Genomic DNA, 20,004 nt, shown 5'->3' on the forward strand with positions numbered 1-20,004 from the left:
TCAAACAGGCTCTGAATTTAGACTTTTTCAAAACAGTACTGGGCAGTAACTTCTCATAATCTTACTATATTGTAAGTACACAGTGTTCTTGAAAAGCAAACTTCTCTTGTAGTGTCTTTGTACTTTGAAAACATTGGCTTATGTTACCATGGGATATTTTAAAGGCATTACTAGGAGCATAGAAAACTATACATTTTTGTTTTGGTTTAGTTAATCTGTAATCTATGTATTCCTGATTTTAAAATTTTGTCCTGGGGGAAAAAACGTTTGCCTTTGCAAGAAATAATCCCCTCATGAATTATTGACTAACCTTACTGCATGAAAGCAAGAGTCTCAAGGTTTTTACAGGGGTATTACTCAGAAATTAGGACCTTTGCCAAAGGCTGGGATAAACTAAAGAATGCAACTATAAATCTCCAGGGTCAAGTACAGGGAGTGTTTTATTTTGAACATGATTCAGACAATCTCTCAGCATGTTTCTTTGTTCTTCAGCTCCTTAAACCCAGGTTTATCAGTAATTCAAAATATGTGCCTAATGTGTACTTACACCCCCTCTATTCCAAAGGTGCAACATGGTAGATTTTCTTTGCTGTTTGAACTGTTGATACTCTAAAGCAAACAATTAAAGTTCACATTCTTGCTCTTGCATAGAACAACTGTTAGGTGTTAAATTACCCTCAGACATTTTTGCCTTAGCAATACAATTGATAGTCTATTTTTTGTCCCTCTAGGAAAAAAATGTTCTTTACTCTTGAGAAATATAGGCAGAGATGTTGCCAGTATTCCTCCCCTCACTTGAATATGGATTTTGATAATACACAAAGTCAAGTTGGACTGTGGAAAAAGACCAATTGCAAAGTTATTAATTCCTTACTTTCAGAAGAGGCAGGTAGGAGGTGTAGATCTGGAAGTCTCTCCTTCATTCCCCACAGGACAAGTGACACACCTGGACTCCATAATAAGTTGCTAGCAGACACAGCCTCAGCCTCCCAAAAGGGGAAATCAGTTGATTTTATCATGCTGCATGTGTATACTGAGAACTCTTATACCACCAAAAGATACAGAAAGAGGCTTAAGCCAAAATCCAACACATGGAATCACAGAATCAGAGAATATTCTGCATTGGAAGGGACCCACAAGGATCAGTGAGTCCAACTTTTAATGAATGGCCTATATGGGGTTCAAACTCATGACCTAATCACATGAAACTGGTTCCTATAGAGTGCTTGTACAAAACTCCACAAAATAGAAATAATCAGTTCTCGTTTATGCTCAAGACTTCATACAACATCAAAATATTTAATTTAAATAATATTTATATTAGGGTAATAATAAAAGTAATAAATAATGGCAAGAGAGGAAAGTGTCCACATTTTTGCAAGTAAAACTGATGGAACTTAATCTTTGTTTACATGTGTGCTAAGGTAGAGACAGAATTTGATCTACTGAATATTTCATTAAGGTGTTGACAGCTAAGCATCTGAGATACAACTGCTGGGATTATATATGAAACACGCCAACTGAGACTAAATAACAGACTACTCAGTCTTTTCCTCTGTTTTCAGTCCCTTTGTCTCTCTCTTTCTCATTTTAACTGCATACAGTGTAAAAACTGGCTCACACATGCTCCTGCACAGAGAAGAGTTGAGGTTCTGGTTGCTCTGTGAAATTGTGGCAGCCATTATTCATACAGAACTCTGTAATAAAGAGAAAGTTCTGAATCATACACTCGAACACAAATAAATCTTTCCATGTGAAAGCTAACTCCAAAGGCCTTTATTTGACCTAATGACTTCTTTCTAGTCTTTAAAAGATCCCATATAGGAAACAACAGCCTACAGAGTGATACACAATCTCTGGAGACAAAGTGAGCAGCTGCACTCACTAAAACTACAAACTTGCAAGAATTCTTTAGCTTCTTGCAAACAACTGGTTAGTCTAATAATCATTCTTTAGAAAGTTTTAATGAACATAAATAATTGTTTTCCTTTAAATAGTTCTTTAAACCTATATTTTTCTATTTTAGCACATCATCCTATAGTTAGTATAACAAAAAAGGGAATTAGCCCTTGTTCATATATTTTGCCAATTAGGACTAGTGTGCTTATTATTAATTAATAGGAAAAGGGATGCATTTGCAACCAAATATTTCTACAATGAATAATTTATCCAAATTTACTTTTAGCATATTGGTAAAGCAGGCTTCATTTCACATATTGCACAGTAAAATCTCTCTAAAGAAATTCATGAGACTAAAAAATTGCCAACATAAAAATCAATTGCTCATTTCCATTTAAAACTTGAGTTAGAACTATATACAGTATATTTAGGATATTCTTATAATATATGTGATTGTCTAGGAAGGATATAGGTTCTATTACTCCCAGACAGAAAAAAATTGTTAATTTCCCTAGAAGCAAGTTCTTTGTGTTAATTTATTCCTTCACATATTTCTCATTCCCATGAAAACACTTCTTTGTGAAAATGGAGAAAAATATACAGTAAATTAAACTTGGAGCAGTGATTTAAAGCAGCAGATATCCTGCAAAGGGGGGAAAAGATAAGTTATCTTAATTTATGAGTCTTACAGTTGTGAGTCATGTCCTGCTATGGTTATTATATTTATGAGGTCTAAATGACTGCTGAAATAAATAACAGACCTATGAAAATCCAAAATGTATAGTGAGAATTCTACAAAAAAAACCAAAAAAAACCCAAAAAAACAAAACCTTCAAAACCATACCAAGATCAAAGAAAAATATTTAATTTCATTTAGTTGAGTCAGAAATTTTGCATAGCAAAAGTTATGTATACAAAAATGTAATACTGATTTCACAAGAAACCTTAACTGTAGTGGTTAGAATTTAGAGTTATTATTCTCTAAATTTCAAATAATTGGTGGTAATGTGTTCTCTCTGGAGATAATAGGAACCAGAGTGCTGATTAGAAGAGAGGCAGGAGGACTGACTTCACTGACTGTTCAGGGATGTGACACTGTCACAAAAAGAGGCAGGAGAAGTGAACTGTTTATGCATCTGGCTGTTTATATAGCACAGAATATCAGTCAATGATGAAAAAATGTACCATGTTTTAAAACCAAACTCTTTACTATATGTTAGCCATAGAAACAATAGTAGAAAATTATTTTCCATCTGAAATTAGAAAAGATCTTGTTACTCTAATGGCCTAATGTGAATTGACAGTGCAGTGTATCCATAGGGAACCAAAGCACTATGCTCTAAGTGAAGTAATGGCAGCAGAATTCCATTTATACTGACACAAATGCCAGTTTATAGGTTTCAATAAACATCAGGAAATTTTTAAGATTTTTGTAAGGGTTTTAACTAGTGCAGATATAGATTTTCACAGACTCTTCTCCTCTTTTTCTCTCCCTTTTTTTTCTCTAATAAAAATACTGATAATATTGCTATATCACGTTTCATTACCTGAAAAGACAGAAAATAGATTGCTCTGATCTGAATTTGCTCCTGATATAGACTGCTAGAGCTTTGACACACCTGTGTCTCTACCATACTTGCCCAGCCACTTCCACAATTCAGTGGCAGAATCTTTGAAGAGAATAGCAGCCACTAGTTTGGTTTCTCACAGCATTTGAAGATTGACTGATTAGTTGTGTAGTCTTGATTTTATTGCATTGTCCTCTTTTTTTTTTTTGTGTCAATTGCACTATATTTTTGTAGGATGAAGGCTTCAGGTTTCCACTAAAGGGTAAACAAATAAGCTTTTACATGGCTGCACAGTAAAAAGAACATGTAAGTGCTGTGATGGTGTATGAATTCAATAATTCAAAATATGAAGGAGACAAGAAAGCAAAAGGCATTTTTACCTAAGCTCATTATTTATTTCAAAGAAAACAAGATTAAAGAATTACACCAAGGCAATTTCCAAGCCATATATTTAAAAGATAGAGGTCCTTTTGTATTTAGAATTCTCCCAATAGGTGTGATGAGGGCATCAGCTGGTAGCCCTGGGCTGACTACCAATACCATCCAGGAATTTATTTTGCAAAGTGTGGAGTGTTGTAATTGTAATGACCCCAACACCAGCTGCAAGTTTAAGGAAGAAGGCTGCTTCCTCTCTATCTCCCTCCCTCATTTTTTTGGCCTAGTGTTGTAATCAAGTAATCAAAGTTTAACTTTCATACAGGGTTCCTAAATCTGCAACATTCGTGTCATGGCACTCTGCACTGTCAAACTCAAAAGATAAGAAACTTAATCAGTCTCACTAAACAAATATTTTATGGTGGTGTTCATAATGCAGGGAAGGTTATAATCTTATAGCAAGTATAATACTCTGTTAAGATTGGAGAAAAGTACAAGGTGCACTCCATAAGTGAAAATTCAGGAATTTCTTTTGTTCTGTATTTAGGCATTTACACCCCAGCTTCTATTGGGAAGGCAGAATTTGACACCTCACAACATGGATAACCTTTATGTTGTTGTGCGTATTTCGGATACCAAAATTGCCAGAGCCAATCTCTTTGATGCATAAGTTGGGAAAGAGATATGGACTACTGGGGAACTTGTTAATCAGTTTGCTTGTTTTTTTTTCCTGGAAGAAACCTATTGCAGTCTCTTTTGTAATGCACCACTCCTTGACAACTATCATTTTTTCCTACCCTCACACATGACCTAAGACAGCTTTTGTCCACAACTAAGTGTTACACCCAAGAAAAATGCAAATCTGAATGATGCAACAATGTGATCTTACAGGTCAAAGACTAACTTCCTTACAGTAGACTCCTATGCTACCTGAAAACCTCTAAAAATATTTTTCTAAAATTGTTTCAAGAAGGCATTCACAGCCTCTCCCTCTCAGATGCAAAATCCTAATAATATGGAAGCATTCTGAGGCTTTTTGTTGCAAAGAAATAGATGCAATTTGATATTCTCATAGAGAGGAAGCTCAACAGACCCTTGGACTCAGCTCAACATATAAATTGATGATTTTTTTGTGGATTCACTGTAGTCATACTGCTTTACATCATCTGGCCTTGCTAATACAGTTGTCCTTTTGTTTGTATGTACTGAGGTGCCCAGCAGGAGAATTTCAGTATTCTAAAACTTCATTTTTTTAAATTATGCCTTTAAGGTTTTCGGTTTTGGTTTTTTTGGATTTTTTTTTTTTTTCCCCAGCTAGGAAAAATTCCATTCCACTGATAGCAATTTTTTTTGTTTATTTCAAAAGGGAGTAATTTCTGAAGCATACAAAAATAAAATTCATAAAGAAGAACATATTTTTCCAAATTCACATATCTTAAAAACAGCTGAAAAAAATTTTCTTTCTCTTCTAACCTTCTATACAGAATATGTTTGAGATCAACAAGGTAAGGAAACTTAGCTGCAAAGGGCACATTTTCATAAAATTATGAACAAATGAAAATGGAAGGATAGGGGAAAATGTTATATGCATGTTTGGATGACTATTGATGCCATAAATGCCATTATACTTTCACTAGATATGATTTCAAACATTAGCTACTGGCCTGCTGGGTTAAATATTTATTTTCTAGGAGTCCCATCTGTTTCAAGCTACCAGCCAAAAGAACTAAATAATAAAATGTACAATATACACAGTTACAAGGTACAGAACAATATTTTTCAGGATGTTTGCACTTCTGTTAACAAGAATAGATAAACAGACCCACCACTGGCCAATAAGCTTTTTACTGGTGGAAATTTTATCCAATAATAATTTTCTAACTGTTTTGCTGTGTTAAAGAGTGCTATAAAAACTATCTTTCCTACTGCCAATTTTCAAATGCCCTTGTGGATTTTAACACTCCCTTTCTTATTGTGACTAAGGTGTTGCGGTAAATAAAAATTGATAATGTTGGGAGGGGTGAGGGAGGAGGAAGTGAAACTATACCTTGAAAACCAAAGATATATTCCTCTCTCTTCTGTAATGAAATAACATTTACTTAGATCACATAAACAAAGCAGAACTGCCTTAATAAAAAGAATTTACATTGACTCCAATAATCTCTTATACAAGAAAAATGGTTGTGTTCACTTTTCTTCTTTTTTTTTTTTTTTTTTGGTGTTGAGTTTTGATATTGCCTAGATCATGAGGTCCAGCAAACTACAGGAATCTATAAATATCACAATATTTCAGCTGTTTCACAGAACCACTTTTCTGCAATTATGCATGTAAATCTTAATCCAGTGACTCTCTGAGATTAAGCTATGGCTGCTACCTGTATGTAGAACAACTGGAAGGCTGCATGCCTGCAGGTTTTTTTTTTATATTCTTGACAGTCTGGAAAATGTTACTTAAATCAAAGAGCAAAGCAGCGGTCCAAGGGGAAATTAATCTGCATTTACACATACAGCCATGCAATGCCCTTTTCTACACTGCTACAATTCCAAGATATCACAAAAAAAAAAAAAAAAAGACCTCTTGAAACAGAATCTCTGAATAGATAGACTGCTTAGAGTTTAGAAATTGTGAGTAAAATGTAATTTTTATTATTGTCTATGAAGACAATGTCTTTTCAGAATACATAACCTCAATGCACCACAGGAAAGAAATAATCTATCATTATAGTGATGCCAAAAGGGAATATTATATTTCATGTATCTTTTTTTAAAGAAAAAATATTTATTTTTAATTTAATATTTTCCTGCTTTATCAACATCCTTTAAAGAACTCTGCTTTAGTAATTTTGAGTCATAGTCACAAACCAAGCTGTCTTTGGTGCTTGGCAGTGACATTGTGTCTGGGTTTCCTTAGTGATGCACCAAACAGATTAAATTTTCCTCCTCCTGCACAGAGCACATCCTTCTGATGGCATTCTTGCTGTGTGGGAGGGCACTCACACACTCACAGGTGTGGTCTCCTGGGCTTTTTCCTGACGGGCTTTCAGCAGCTCAACATTTGTAGCCTCAAGGCCACACTGCAGCCTTCTAGTAAGCAGGCAGGGCATCACAGCTCAGGCTTTGTTTGTTCCTCCTACTGATGTGCTGGATTGGATTTTCTCCTGTGGAGCTGAGAAAGTCTCTTTGGAAAGAAAGGAGGGAAGGAAGGAAGAAGAAAGGGGGGGAAGGGGGAAAGGAATACATGAAGAAAGAAAAGGAAAAGGAAAAGGAAAAGGAAAAGGAAAAGGAAAAGGAAAAGGAAAAGGAAAAGGAAAAGGAAAAGGAAAAGGAAAAGGAAAAGGAAAAGGAAAAGGGGAAAAGGGGAAAAGGAAAAAAGGAAAAAAGGAAAAAAAGGAAAAAAAGGAAAAAAGGAAAAAAAGGATAAAAAGGAAAAAAAGGAAATTTAAGAAAGCAACCAATTCTGGTATTTTCTAAAACTCTCATGAAGAAAAGCCCTGCTCCATTCATAACTACTGTTCTACAAATAATTTTAACTACATGCCTATGAAGCAGCACAGAAATTTTGAGTCCCGGAAATAAAGCTTTGCTTGAAACCAATTATTTGATGAAGAAATGCCACAGAATGAGTTGCAATCTAATCTCTTCTCAGACATTTAACAGCATACATGAATGGCAGAGAGTAATACATTTAAATAATCTTATTTCTTTGAAAAATGTTTCCACAGCAAGCACTTTGTCATAACAGCTGTAGCTGCTGCTTCTGCCAATAGGACATTTGTCTGACTGCATAGATCAGCACAGGCCATTTCCTGCAGGAATATTTTATTCTATAATTAAATCAGGAAGAAAAACACCTGGAACACTGCTGAAGATGTAGAGACAGGGTTATTTTGAACCAGATTTTACTCCATAGTGTACTTCCTGGTAGCTTAGTAACAGAGATTTCTGGTGTATTGCAATACAGCACAGGAACTGGAACGGCCTCGTGCAGGGAAAATGCCCCTAGGACCTGTGCTTGGGGAGGATGGGAGCTGTAGCCTTGGTGCTAAACTGGTACTGCAGGAGGGAAGATGAGCTCATTGCTTCTGCATGAAAAGCAATATTCCAGATATAAGTGAAAAGAGAATCTGATTCCCTCAAAGCATCTTAACATATTCTCTTCCTGGAGAAGACAAAGAGAAGTTCACTGTAGAACAGCACTATTTCTATTTCCAACTTGACAGTAATGTCACAACAAAGCACGGAGAGAGAGAAACTAAAGGATTTCCCTATATTTGATTGTGATTGTACTCTCCCTACCAATAAATCCTCCTCGTTCATAAAGATTCTTCTAAAGAGCAATTTGATTTGCCTTTGAAAAGCACTGGAGTGCATCCAATGTCATTAGCTCTTTAAATATGTCCATAGACTACTACAGGCTTGAAGCTTTGTGCAAAGTCCCTTGTCACTCCTGGCCTTACTTTTCCTTTGTAGGAATCCAAATGTGTATTTCCAGTAGCACACAGGGATTGAAGGGTTTTAACATTCTCTATTTGAGTAGCAAAGCTACTGGTGAGGCTCCAGGATATGGTTAAATTGCATGACTGTATTTTAGTAAATTTTTCCAAAGAAGGTAAATATTGATGCAATAGCTTGGAACTACATAACTAAAAAAAATTATTCATATTAAATCATTTGTGTCATATTCTCATTGGACTCTTGTTTTGGTGTATTACTGTAGCTAGACCTCCTTCTTTTATTTTTGCTTAATATTAAGATCTGATGATTAAATTTATTAGACAGATGCCTCTGTGTAAATTAAGGTGCAAAAGAGACCATTTGCCAAAATCAACTGTAAATTTAGAGAGAGTAAGTCAGAAAAAAAATTTAGAAGTGGAGGAGAGGGAAAGAGAGTGAGAGAGGGAGAGAAGTAGGAAAATATCACTACTCCATGGATTCTCACATCCTATTTGTCATCTTCTGGTCTTCTCAGTGGTGAGGGTGCCATGAAACATAGAGTTCAATGGATCAAAAGAGGCTCAGGCTGGCTGGGCTTGGAGATTTGTGCCATCTTTGCACGACTCTGGATCAGCTGCTGTGCTTGGATCATGTGCAGCCCTTTGGTGGAAGGCCTCAGCAATGGGTCTGGGGGCTTTGGGGACCTTTGATTGGTCATGAGCTCTGCTGTGACAGCTCCCTCTAATGTCACCGTAGCTGAGCCAGTTATGCCCCATCGGACCATCCCTGGGGGAACTGAGGGGGAGTTTTACAGCTGAGCTTGTGTAAGGGAGAACAATTACTGTAATAAAAGGCACTCTCTTATCCTGCCGGATTTACCTCTTATCAGCCTCAAAGTCCAGTTGTAGCTTCCTCCTCTGTTTTATGCAAATCACCACCACACCCCCAAAAAACTCATCTCCTCCCTCTAAATGGAAGAAAATCTGTCCTCAGCAAAACAATCTGGCACCTACAGGATTTTTTTGAGTCATTAACAGTGCAGTCTATCATGCCTGACTGCTGAATACTTCAAGGAATATCTGAGGCTTTCCAACCTTAGCAGTGAAATTTTCCCTTCCCTCAACACCTTCAACTGCTTGTCTTCTCTCTCCATTCCTGTTTTACTCCTTAGGCTCTCCAATTTTCCAGTAAAGATAATTATTCTCCTACATCTTCACCTTTTATAACTTGGGTAGTGTCAGCTTTCTTTCTGTGCTGAATAATGCAAGCCCTGCAAGTCCATCTTTTAATGCCTGTCTGTATCCATTCCTCTATGCACCTGCTAAGTATCACTCAAGAGGCTTTTGCATATTCTGTCCTCCAGTGCTTCCTTTCTCTAGATGCTCCATTAGGAAATGATTGCTCTGATCTTACAAACACATTGATCGTTCATGACCACCCTATTTGACCATTTGTAGAAATGGTGCTGCTTTTGAAGATCTACAAAAGGAAATCTGGACAACTGGGTCTAGTGCCAAAACTATAATCCATGAGCTGTGGGAAATGATGTGCCTACCCTGAGTGAGACAAGTTTAAACCACAGACTGTTAGAGGAAATTCAGGCAGCATGTGTATTTAACATTAGACACTTTTGTAGAAAAGCCTGCCAATCATATTGATTTGTGTCAAATTAAGTGCAATGGGATTTTTTTTTTTTTAAATCCGTGTGGACAGCTTGGAGGCAGGAAATTAAACAAACCTTTTTCAGTAATTATCTTGGCTGAAAGTAAATTGTGGTCTTAATAATCAAAGAAGGACAATCATGTTATAAAAAGCTATCCCTCAGGTAAGAAATGCTTGCCAAAATTAAACTCTCATAAAAACAGAAATAAGAGAGGCAACTTAACAGGCATGATCTGGATTTTACAAACAATACTCTAAAATTAAGGGATAATTCCACACATTCATTGGATTTCAATGAAGTTTTGCACCACCTTGCACTGTTGACTGATTATTTTAAGAGTTGTTTTATGAAGTAGGGAAATACACCAACTTTAAAGAAATATATGTCTAATTTTTTTTAGGTTTCACAAGTCTATCAAGGTCTCACTTCAGCACTAAGTTCTTTAAACATAATTTCTGACCTAAAAAACAAACAAACAAACAAACAAACCCCCCCAAAACAGACAAAAAAACTCTGCTATGAAATATTGTTTTAAATGAGGGTATAATCAGCAGTAACATTGTGCATATTTTGCAGAAAATTACCAATTACTTAAATCAAGGGGATACATCTGGCTAGTTTTGATACCCAGAGAAGAGAGCAGTACATCATTTGTAGAAGTTCTGAGGGCTGGCAAAATCCCCACTTGCAGTGATTGGAGAGCACTACAAGGAATCTTTTCCTATCACACTTGCTGCATGTAGAACAGCAACACTTTTCACAGCCTCTCTTGCTAAGGTGATAGAAAAGAAAAGCTAAATCACAGCTAATAAGTATTTTCCCATAAGAAAAAGTAATAAACTTTTCCATACATCACACCTTTCCATGAAAGAACAGAAGTGGCAGAACTTTGCACACACTCTTGATTAATAGGGGTGACCTGCACCCAACTTTACTTAAAAGCAAGTCAAAGGAGATGAAAGAGCCCAACAAGTTCCTGACAAAAATAATCATTTACTGAAGGTGAAAAGCTAAGGCATCAAGAGATGTCTCAATATTTGCTGCCAAGAAAGATTTTTCTGAGCTTTACACATTTACATGGAGATGATGACACTGTAAGCTCATTTTATAGTAAATTTGGTTGTAAGGCATGATTATTCTAATGTGTTCTAGGCATTTGTTTTAGGATAAATAAATTGTGTCTTAGACACAGCTCATTCTCCTGACCTGATGTTCAGTGACAGCAAGGAGACCTGAGGGTGACTATATTGGACATGTGTACATCTTGTGGGATGAGTCCCATCTTTGCTTGCTGCTGAAGTCAACATATAAATATAAAGTATAATGAGGAGATATTTGTCCTTCTTCTGCTGCACATGAGCTCACTGCCTATGGCCACACACTGCACACTAAAAGTGGAAGCCAAGAACAGCCTTGAATCCAAAATCATGTGTGGTGCATGGCATTTTCTAATTTTCACAGTTGAAATCCTTTGTCTTTCAACCATTATGAACAAGTATGAGAGTTTCCCTGGTCCCCTCCTCAACCCCTACTATATTCAGGGGAAAAAAGTCACAATTCCAGACAGACTTTTCCAAATGTTCCCCTCTTAGAGGACAGAATGCTATCTCAGTCCCTGCCATCAGCACTTGTCACCATTTTTTATTAGAAAGACATTGAGATGTGGGAACTCAAAATGTCTCTCAGACATTTTTGGGGGTTCCAGGCCTTGGTCAGAGGCATTCTAGACCCCGGCAGGCAGCTGGAAACAGCTGTGATTTTGAGTTTGAGCCATGGAATGAATTACCAACTTTGAAGGTGGAACAAGCAGTCAGAAAGGGTTAGATAGTATAGTAAAAGTAGTTACAAAGTAGAGGGGAATTTTTTTAGTATTGTACAGGGGGGTTTTAGCACATGTATGGGGGGGTTTACTTTGTACATGGGGATCAGAAGTTCTAAGATTGAAGAAAGTGGGCTGATCCTGTTCTTCCTCCTTCTTCTTCCTTACTTCCATGTTCTTGGTGATGCTGGCACTCACAGATTGGTTTAGAGTACTTGGTAATATAGGTGGTAGGTATTGGGGAATAATTGTAAACATGTTATGCATAATATATCATATAAAAGATAGCAGAAGCCCTGGGCAGGGGGGGAGAAGAAGAAGACACTGGGCAGTGAGGATGTCAGTGTGTGTGTGTCTCTGCATGGGCCACTGACCAAGCAGCCGCAGCCTGTGAACACAATCTGTTAGATAACTAGCAATAAATTGTCTTGAGACTGAACAACAAGAGCCTGTGGAGTTTTTCTTTGGAAGCACGGGTTGGAGGAGAGACTTCACCACCACACAAGACCCCAAACCAAACCCGGGGTTCTCACATTGAGATACCTTGACTTTGTAAATACTGCATAAAGAGAATTTTTTTTTTAGAAATGAATTTTGCTGCTGGTTTTTGCACATCACATGCAGTATAAATTATCTGTCTGTGTATGTATCTACACCTGTGAAAGACTACTTCCCATGTTGCATTATTGAGAATTTTGTCAGATATAATTTCTACAACAGGATTTTCTTGTTTAATTTCAAGAACATACTACACCTACTCTATTTACAATTAACCTTTTGGAAGTTCTGCTTAGATGGATATAATTAAAGGCACTTTGGTGGCATTGGCTGGTTATTGCTTTGTATATGCTTAATTTGAAAATGTTACTGAAATATCCAACTGTTTTGTCTGTAGCATCTGCAAGTTTGTTTAACTTCAGGCTAACTCTTCTAGAGTTATGTCTTAGAATTCCATTTCTTTCTCCTTTAAAAAATACATACATGTGTATATATATGTATTTATCGCCAAATATGTATTTTAATGTATTTTTTTATTTTTCACAAAGAAGGTGTCATGTTGTTAGAGGTTCACCGACACTGTAGATTGAAGCCTTCATAATTTGCTATTTAGTCTGCCTTCATGTTAATACAGAGCATACAATGTGTTTCTTTTCAACAAATTTCTATACTGTGCATTTTCTAATAATTTAATAATTTTGTTATGGCTCAGTGATCTTCAATGCATGCATTTTATTTTCTTAAAGTTGATTTTGACCTGATTCTCTCTGCAAAGTGATCGTATTGACACTGTAGCATCTCTGTGCATCTCTGCTGAGAGAGGATAAGAAAACATATTTATCTGTGTTGTGGCCTTTTCTGAAATCTGTAAAACTCACTGGTCAAGAACCTTCCTGCTGCTGATAGGATACATATTATCTTTTAAGGAAAATCATGCCACAAGCTAATGATATTTACTAATGATACACTAGTAAAACTTACCTGGTTGGATGTCTGGGTCTACTAATATACTGACTGTAATGGTTATTGTGGGGTTTTTTGTTTGTGTTGTTGTTGTTTTGCTTTATTTGTTTTTGAGGTTTTATGTTGGTTTCTTTTTCATTTTATATTTAATTTATAAATGGCATTTAGTTATCCTTGTGCTCAGTACTACTTGAGATGAAATAATGTCAATAGACAGATAATCTAAAAATTGTGTAAGCTATTTTAGAAGATCTTTGTCAAATCTGAAGGCAGCTTGTCTCTGTCCTGAGCATGTCTATGCCTCTTGTCTATGCCTCTATGCCTCTATGTTAGATGTCTATGCCTCTTGTTTTAAACAGACAGGTCACAGAAGGCATTTACCTCTTCAGTGTAAGACCAGTTGCAGTCATCCAGCATTTCTCATTGCTCCGGAACAACTTCCCAACTGTCGGCTGCAGAAATACTCCAAATTCTCCCGAACCCATCCCAATGCCTTAACCTGAGCAAAGCTAGCTGTCCCCTCTGCTGAGGTGCAGTCTGGCTAACGTGGAGGAAAAACCTTCCTATCACTATTCCCAGTATCAAATACCAAGTACAGCAGAGAGGAGGCTTTGTCCCTGATATCACCTTCTCTTTTAATCAAGTCCTTAACATGTTTTCTTCATAACATTGAAAATAAGTCCTAACAAATAGAAAGCTTGTTTTAAAATTCTACATACGAATATATTTTATTTAAATCCTTCACTGTATCTTCTTTAAGGGTTTAGTTATGGTCTCTCTTTCATGTACATAATAGGTACCTTGCTTGTACTCATTAGAGTTTATATTTCAATAGAAACAATCTCAGTTCACATCCTTTAATCTTGAACCTCCTCCAGTGCTGCACTAACACTTTGAAAATAATAAGTTCAGGTGACTTCTGTTCCTAGCCCAGCTAATATTGAGAAAGACTAAAGTGCTCAACAGCAACAGTTTCAGCCCTAAGCCATCTGCAGGCTTATTTTTAGGATTTGAAATTTTAAACTGAGTACTTTGCTAATCAAAAAAAAAAAAAAAAAAAAAGCCACAACAAAAAAGAAACCCTTGAATGCTCTTCAATATTACCATGTCTTGCACTTTAACCATAAAAATAGAAGCAGTGCAATGAAGTCAAAATTTTGTTTTGACTTCCACAGGGCATAGCACTTGATTTGTAGTGTTGTCATTTTTCTACAGCCCCAGATTTTGGCAGTATGAAACTGTAAATGAAACTCAGCTTTTATTTTTTAATGTCAGTTTTTACAGACACAATTCTTGCAATGAAATCCAAATGCCCAAAACAAATAAAAACAAACAAACAAGACAACAAAAAAACATATCAAGGCCAAAAATAATCCCTATTCCTCAAACAAAAACCAGAATGCATTTCAAGGGGATTAAAGTTGCATTAAATTTCATCAGACACATATTTGGAGCCTAGCAGAAAACACAGGAATATTTTTAGTTTTCAAATCTGTATTTTGAAATATGTTTTTAATCTTACATTTGATTTTATTCTTATTATTTTGAAGTAGACATTTTATTTTATTGATGTGCTTAAGGTATTTACTATCTCCCCAGACTCTTCTTATCTGAGCAATTTTGATTTTTATTGCCTTCTTACATTTTTATTGATTTCCCTGTTCCTCTTTTCATAATTTTTTTTCAGTTTATGGTTGATTCTTTGTCCACATGACATAGGTTTAGAGAGTAAAAAAGATGAAAGGTGATAACAGGGCTTTTCAGTGGTCACCTCATCTAAGCCTGTTTGCTATCTGCACAAATAGATTACTCACAACATATTGACTGAAGTGTTTAAGCTTCAGGAGTTTTATCTTGCACCACTGGTATCAATGGCAGTTTGCAACTGACACAGTAGATGGTGAATGAGAGTTAGCATTGCTAGGCTTCAAATGCTTTTCTATTTCTTATAGTCATAATCTGCTTGATTGTTTTCCTGTAATGATTTCAATATATTTTTTACACCTTCATCACAGAATTAAATTTTTTGTGCAATATTTTTTCAAAGAAAGGCAAGAACCCAGTTTACAATAATCTGCATTCATCTATTTTTGGAATTCCACAAATAATTTTCAGTACATCACTATGCTTTTTTACTACATTTTCTAAGTTTTGAGATACCTGTATTAGAATTCCTGGGGAACCTGTTTGATATGCATGTTCAGTGTGAGCAGCTGTGTATGGACTCCTGAGAATAAGATCTGAGATAAACTTTCAAGTACTTGATCATGCTTTGGCTTCCACTTCTTATATTCCTACCTAACTGAAATGTCTGCTTCCTAAAAAGCGTGCCAGTCACTTTAAACAACGTTACAGAAAAACAAACATGACTGGAGTACCTGAAGAAATTTACAGTGTTCATATTATACACAAGAAATCCAACAAGCAGACACTGTATGCCTAGAAGTCTTAATATATCTAGATAATCTATATCCTTGAGCTATACTAGCATTTCAAGGGCCAAATTGAAAAAAAAAAAGAGAGGGAGAAAGAACTTAAATTTTTCTGTGCCAGTCCTTGTACCTTTCTTTCCTACAAAATACCAGCACCTAAATAATCTCTTAATGGGATTTAATTGCAAAAATTCCATTTTCATTTGCCAAAATAGAAGGTTTTTTTCTCATTTATTTCTAATACCGACTGACAAGATATGCTTATAATATTCACAGAAATTAATGTTTAATAGGACAGGAAAACGTGCATAGACAAAATCTGTAGTAAAAATATAACAAGTAGATGGAATTTACATTCAATTTTTAAATACATGGGGGAATACTTGTATTTAGAATCAAAAAGCATTATGCTTTGATGCACTTCATCAGTTGGTATTGTAATCATGGCATGAAGTTTTCCAAATTCAAGAGTGCACTCATGCTGTTGTCTGTCATCCCATCCATGTGGGTGCATCTTTTAACCTTTTTATGACTTTCTGAAAAGCCACCACTGATCTGGAGAACAATCATTCCTACAGCATGCATGTCTCCTAACACCAGTGGATCTCCCTCCTCCCTTTGGCGAGGATATTGGTTTTATCTCTTTGTCCTCCAAGCAAACAATGGGGAAAATTATTAATCTTGGTCTCAGCTGAAGGTTCTTTAATAAATTAAATATTTGCTGTCTTTTAGAAACGCTAGGTTCTCATTCATTGAATTCTGGCTCTTCATATGCCTGAAACATTATCTATTGTAACCACTTGTGTAATTGTCTTTTGGTTCTCCATTTGCCTTTATTATCTATTTTAACTTCTTTTGTCTTTTTTTCAGTGTTTTAGTCTTTCAGCAAATGTGATGTTTTATAGTTCATCTTTTCTGCTGCCTGATATTCTTGATCAATTTTGTGATGAATCATTGTTTTATTATGAAATATATTTGTCTTACAAGCATGTACTCAATTTTTTCAATCAGGGTAGGCAGAAGCCATTTTCTTTGGAATGCAAACTCTGAGAGAGGAGGAAATACGGACTTTAAAAATTTATGTGACTTAATATATGGGAATCACATTAATCTTATCTTCTGGATTAAAAAGCATATTTCCAAAAATGTCAAAATATACAAATGAAGACATATAAATAAACTTTATAAATTATCTTGACATATGCTAGGAGGAAGCAAATAGATTCAAGTACCCAGTAACATAGATGTGCCAAATCCTATATTCTGGGAGTTTGCTGAAGTCTGAGAGCTGGGTTTGCCCTGTCACAAGGTCTTACAAGGTCACAGGAAAGCCCATAAGTTTCTGTGGTTCAGGTGTGACTTTTGTTGCTGGAGTTCTGCTCCTATCTTCTGATGTCAACAGATGTGACTACAAATGGGACCTTTTTGTCAGAAGAGGGACTTTAAAACATAAATCTAGAATCAATCACCTATGCAAGTGCAGGCTTGAATAATTCTTGGTTATTTTGAAGTTTCTTCTTGAAAAATACTGCAGAAAAATACAACAATGGTATGAGTTTTCTATTGGCCTGCACGTAGATGGTTTACAATGGTAAGTGCATATACCTTATATGAAATGGGAATCTTGCTGTGAAGCCTATACTGTGCCTCTGAAATAAGTACAGAAGCATTTTAGAAACTTTTGAATGAGATTATAAAGGTTAATAAACAAAGGGATATATTTTATAATGTTATTCAGTATTCATAGAGATAAGTCTTCTTTACTACTTGGTAACTCAATGTCATTGTTGTAAGGCTAAAAGAAGAACTGAAGGAACCCTGAAAATTACATGTTGTATTTTTTAACTACTGTCACTCTTTCCTAAGATCCTGTCAGCAAATCTGTTTTCCAAAATTAAACACAACCATATGAATATTAGTTTAACAATCCTATCCAGTTGACTTGGAGGTACCAGGATTTTTTGTGCAGTAAACTGAGAAAGAAATGTTTTGATAGCTCTGGACAGTCAAAAGGGTTTTTAATAAATATCTGATGTCTGTTTAATTCAAGAGTATAAAAAATTTGTTTTTTGCAAGACACATGAGTTTATGCACCTACATTAATTTAATTCTTAAATGGGCTATTCTTTAAAATAAAGGTTTCAAACTCTGATTCTGATCCACTTGCTTCATTGGTATTATTTATAAACTAAAAAAAAAAAGTCAATGTGATATAGGACAGGCAACTAACATGAATAAAATGTGACAACGTGTAAAAAATATATTTGAAAAGTTTAGAACATAACAAAAGGGCTTTTGCTGAAGTCCTTATATTTGAGCACCTTCTCATGAGTTTATTCTTCCATTTCCTCCTATGTTTTTTTGCTAACATATATTCTCAACTCAGAACATGCATACTACCACAAGACAAGCAAAGACAAATCAAAATATATATGTGAACTGAAACTAATGTTACTTCAATATATCTTCAGTCTCACAAAAAAAGAGATATTAGCTTGCAGTAGCCATTAAAGTTAATATTTTTTAGGGGTTTTGGTATAGCAATAATTATTTTTTGCTACCATTTGTCTTTATTAGTTTATTTTATTACTAGTTCTATTAGATGTGTTCAAGGATATAGATCCCTTCTGCTTTGGGACTTTTGTATTCAATGTAAGGGAAGAGGTCAAGACACCATGAAAAAATGTGCTGATCTGAATAACTCTTGCAGCTGGTCATATCTTTAACAAAAAAGCACAGGAGAGATTTCTATATTTAGAGGCTCAGAATAACTTTTTCTTTTTCCTGTCCTTCCTTCAGCAACTTTCTTTTCCTGGGCCTCTATTTTTCTTTCAATTGAAAAACAGCAGACTCCAGTTGCCATATATTGACCTAAAATATGACATTTTTGTCTGGTTTTTATTTGATTAATAAAATCATGTAGTTCTCCTGATTGCGATATTACCTTGCATTCATACTTTTTTTGCTGAATACACTTGATGAATAAGTTTCAGTTCATCATCTATTGAGAGCTCAGATAACAGTTGAGGACTGGAAAAATAAAACCAGCACAGGCTCCCAAGCTGGTTGTGGAGATCTGTTAACATTTGCAATTGTATTAATGGTTTCCTACTTTTCCTGTTATATTGGTGGCTTGTTGGATCTCTCATTCATTAGAACATTCTCTGCTTAACATTTTTTGTTGGTTGTCCACCAAATTACAGTACTAGGAGAACTCAGCCTTGAACAGAAAGGCACAGTTAGTTTTAAACTGGAAAAAGAAGATTAAATGTAATCACAAAGCTTTTCCATTACTGTCAGAAAGTTTTAATGCTGGATGTATTATGATTATTGCTAATTGTTAATCTTAATTTTTTTATGTTTTCCCTATTTGATATAGTTGGTTTGAAATAGTTTACTATATTTTTTAATTCTGGAAAAATTTGAGCAAAGAACTTGCATTGTTTCATTGCTCCACTTCTGCTTCATTCCCCTGCACATTATTTGATTTTTTTTTTAATCACTATTATATCATTACTTCAGAGGAAAATAACTGGAGGATATGTTCTCCTTTTAATCTTCCTTTGCCATATAATAAGAGGGTGTTTAGAGACTGGGCAAGGAAGAACAAAGAAGATACTGTAACAGCAGGAAAGTCTTATTCAAATTCCTAAATGAACAGAGAGAATTGGGCCAAGATTTTGCTAACATTTTCCATCACTTTCTATTGACCTCAGCTTTGAATCAGAAAACAACACCTGGACACGCTGTCTGCAGCATATCCCAAAATAAACATTGCCAGTTACCACACACTCAAGGGATTACCTTACCTTTGTAAGAGAAAACAAAAGCATTAGCAAGTGCAGAAGAATTTATGTGGTGCTGTAAATCTTCCATTCCCAAAGTCTGGAATCCTCACTATGATGTTACAGCCATGGTTACTGATTATCCAGTGTTTTGTAGCTAGGGCAATTGTCATCCTCCAGCCAGAGCTGCATTACTTTTGTCTGATTCTTATTTACGTAGACATTTTCTAGGCCATTAAATATAGTCATATAGTATTGTAGCCAAAGTCTACAGCAGGCAGAGGTACACAGCTCCAGAAAAAAGAAGGTAATTTCTTTAGGATTTCACAAATATTGGGAAGGATATTTAGGATATTAAGAAGAAAATTTTACAGAAAGGGTGATAAAGTTCTGGAATTGCCTGCCCAGGGAGGTGGTGGAGTCTCCAACCCTGGATGTTTTTGAAGAAATCCTGAATGTGGCACTCAGTGCCATGGTTTAGTTGAGGTTTTAGGGCATGGGTTGGACCCAATGCTCTTTAAGGTCTCTTCCAACCTATTCATTCAGTGACTTCTGTAATACAACATTA

At 35.6% G+C, this 20,004-nt stretch overlaps 1 long non-coding RNA gene across 1 annotated transcript in view; it reads right to left on the bottom strand.

Annotated features, from left to right (window-relative positions):
• Positions 1 to 1,659: 1,659 nt before the first annotated feature.
• LOC110477293 (uncharacterized) overlaps positions 1,660 to 20,004 on the bottom strand; it is a 142,200-nt gene continuing 123,855 nt past the window's right edge. The window contains exon 4 of the long non-coding RNA XR_002466567.3: positions 1,660 to 1,697. This is a non-coding gene — a long non-coding RNA (uncharacterized LOC110477293). The remainder of the gene's footprint in view (positions 1,698 to 20,004) is intronic.

Source organism: Lonchura striata, chromosome 2 (assembly GCF_050655825.1).
Source record: "Lonchura striata isolate lonStrDom1 chromosome 2, ASM5065582v1, whole genome shotgun sequence".
NCBI classification, from domain to species: Eukaryota; Metazoa; Chordata; class Aves; order Passeriformes; family Estrildidae; genus Lonchura; species Lonchura striata.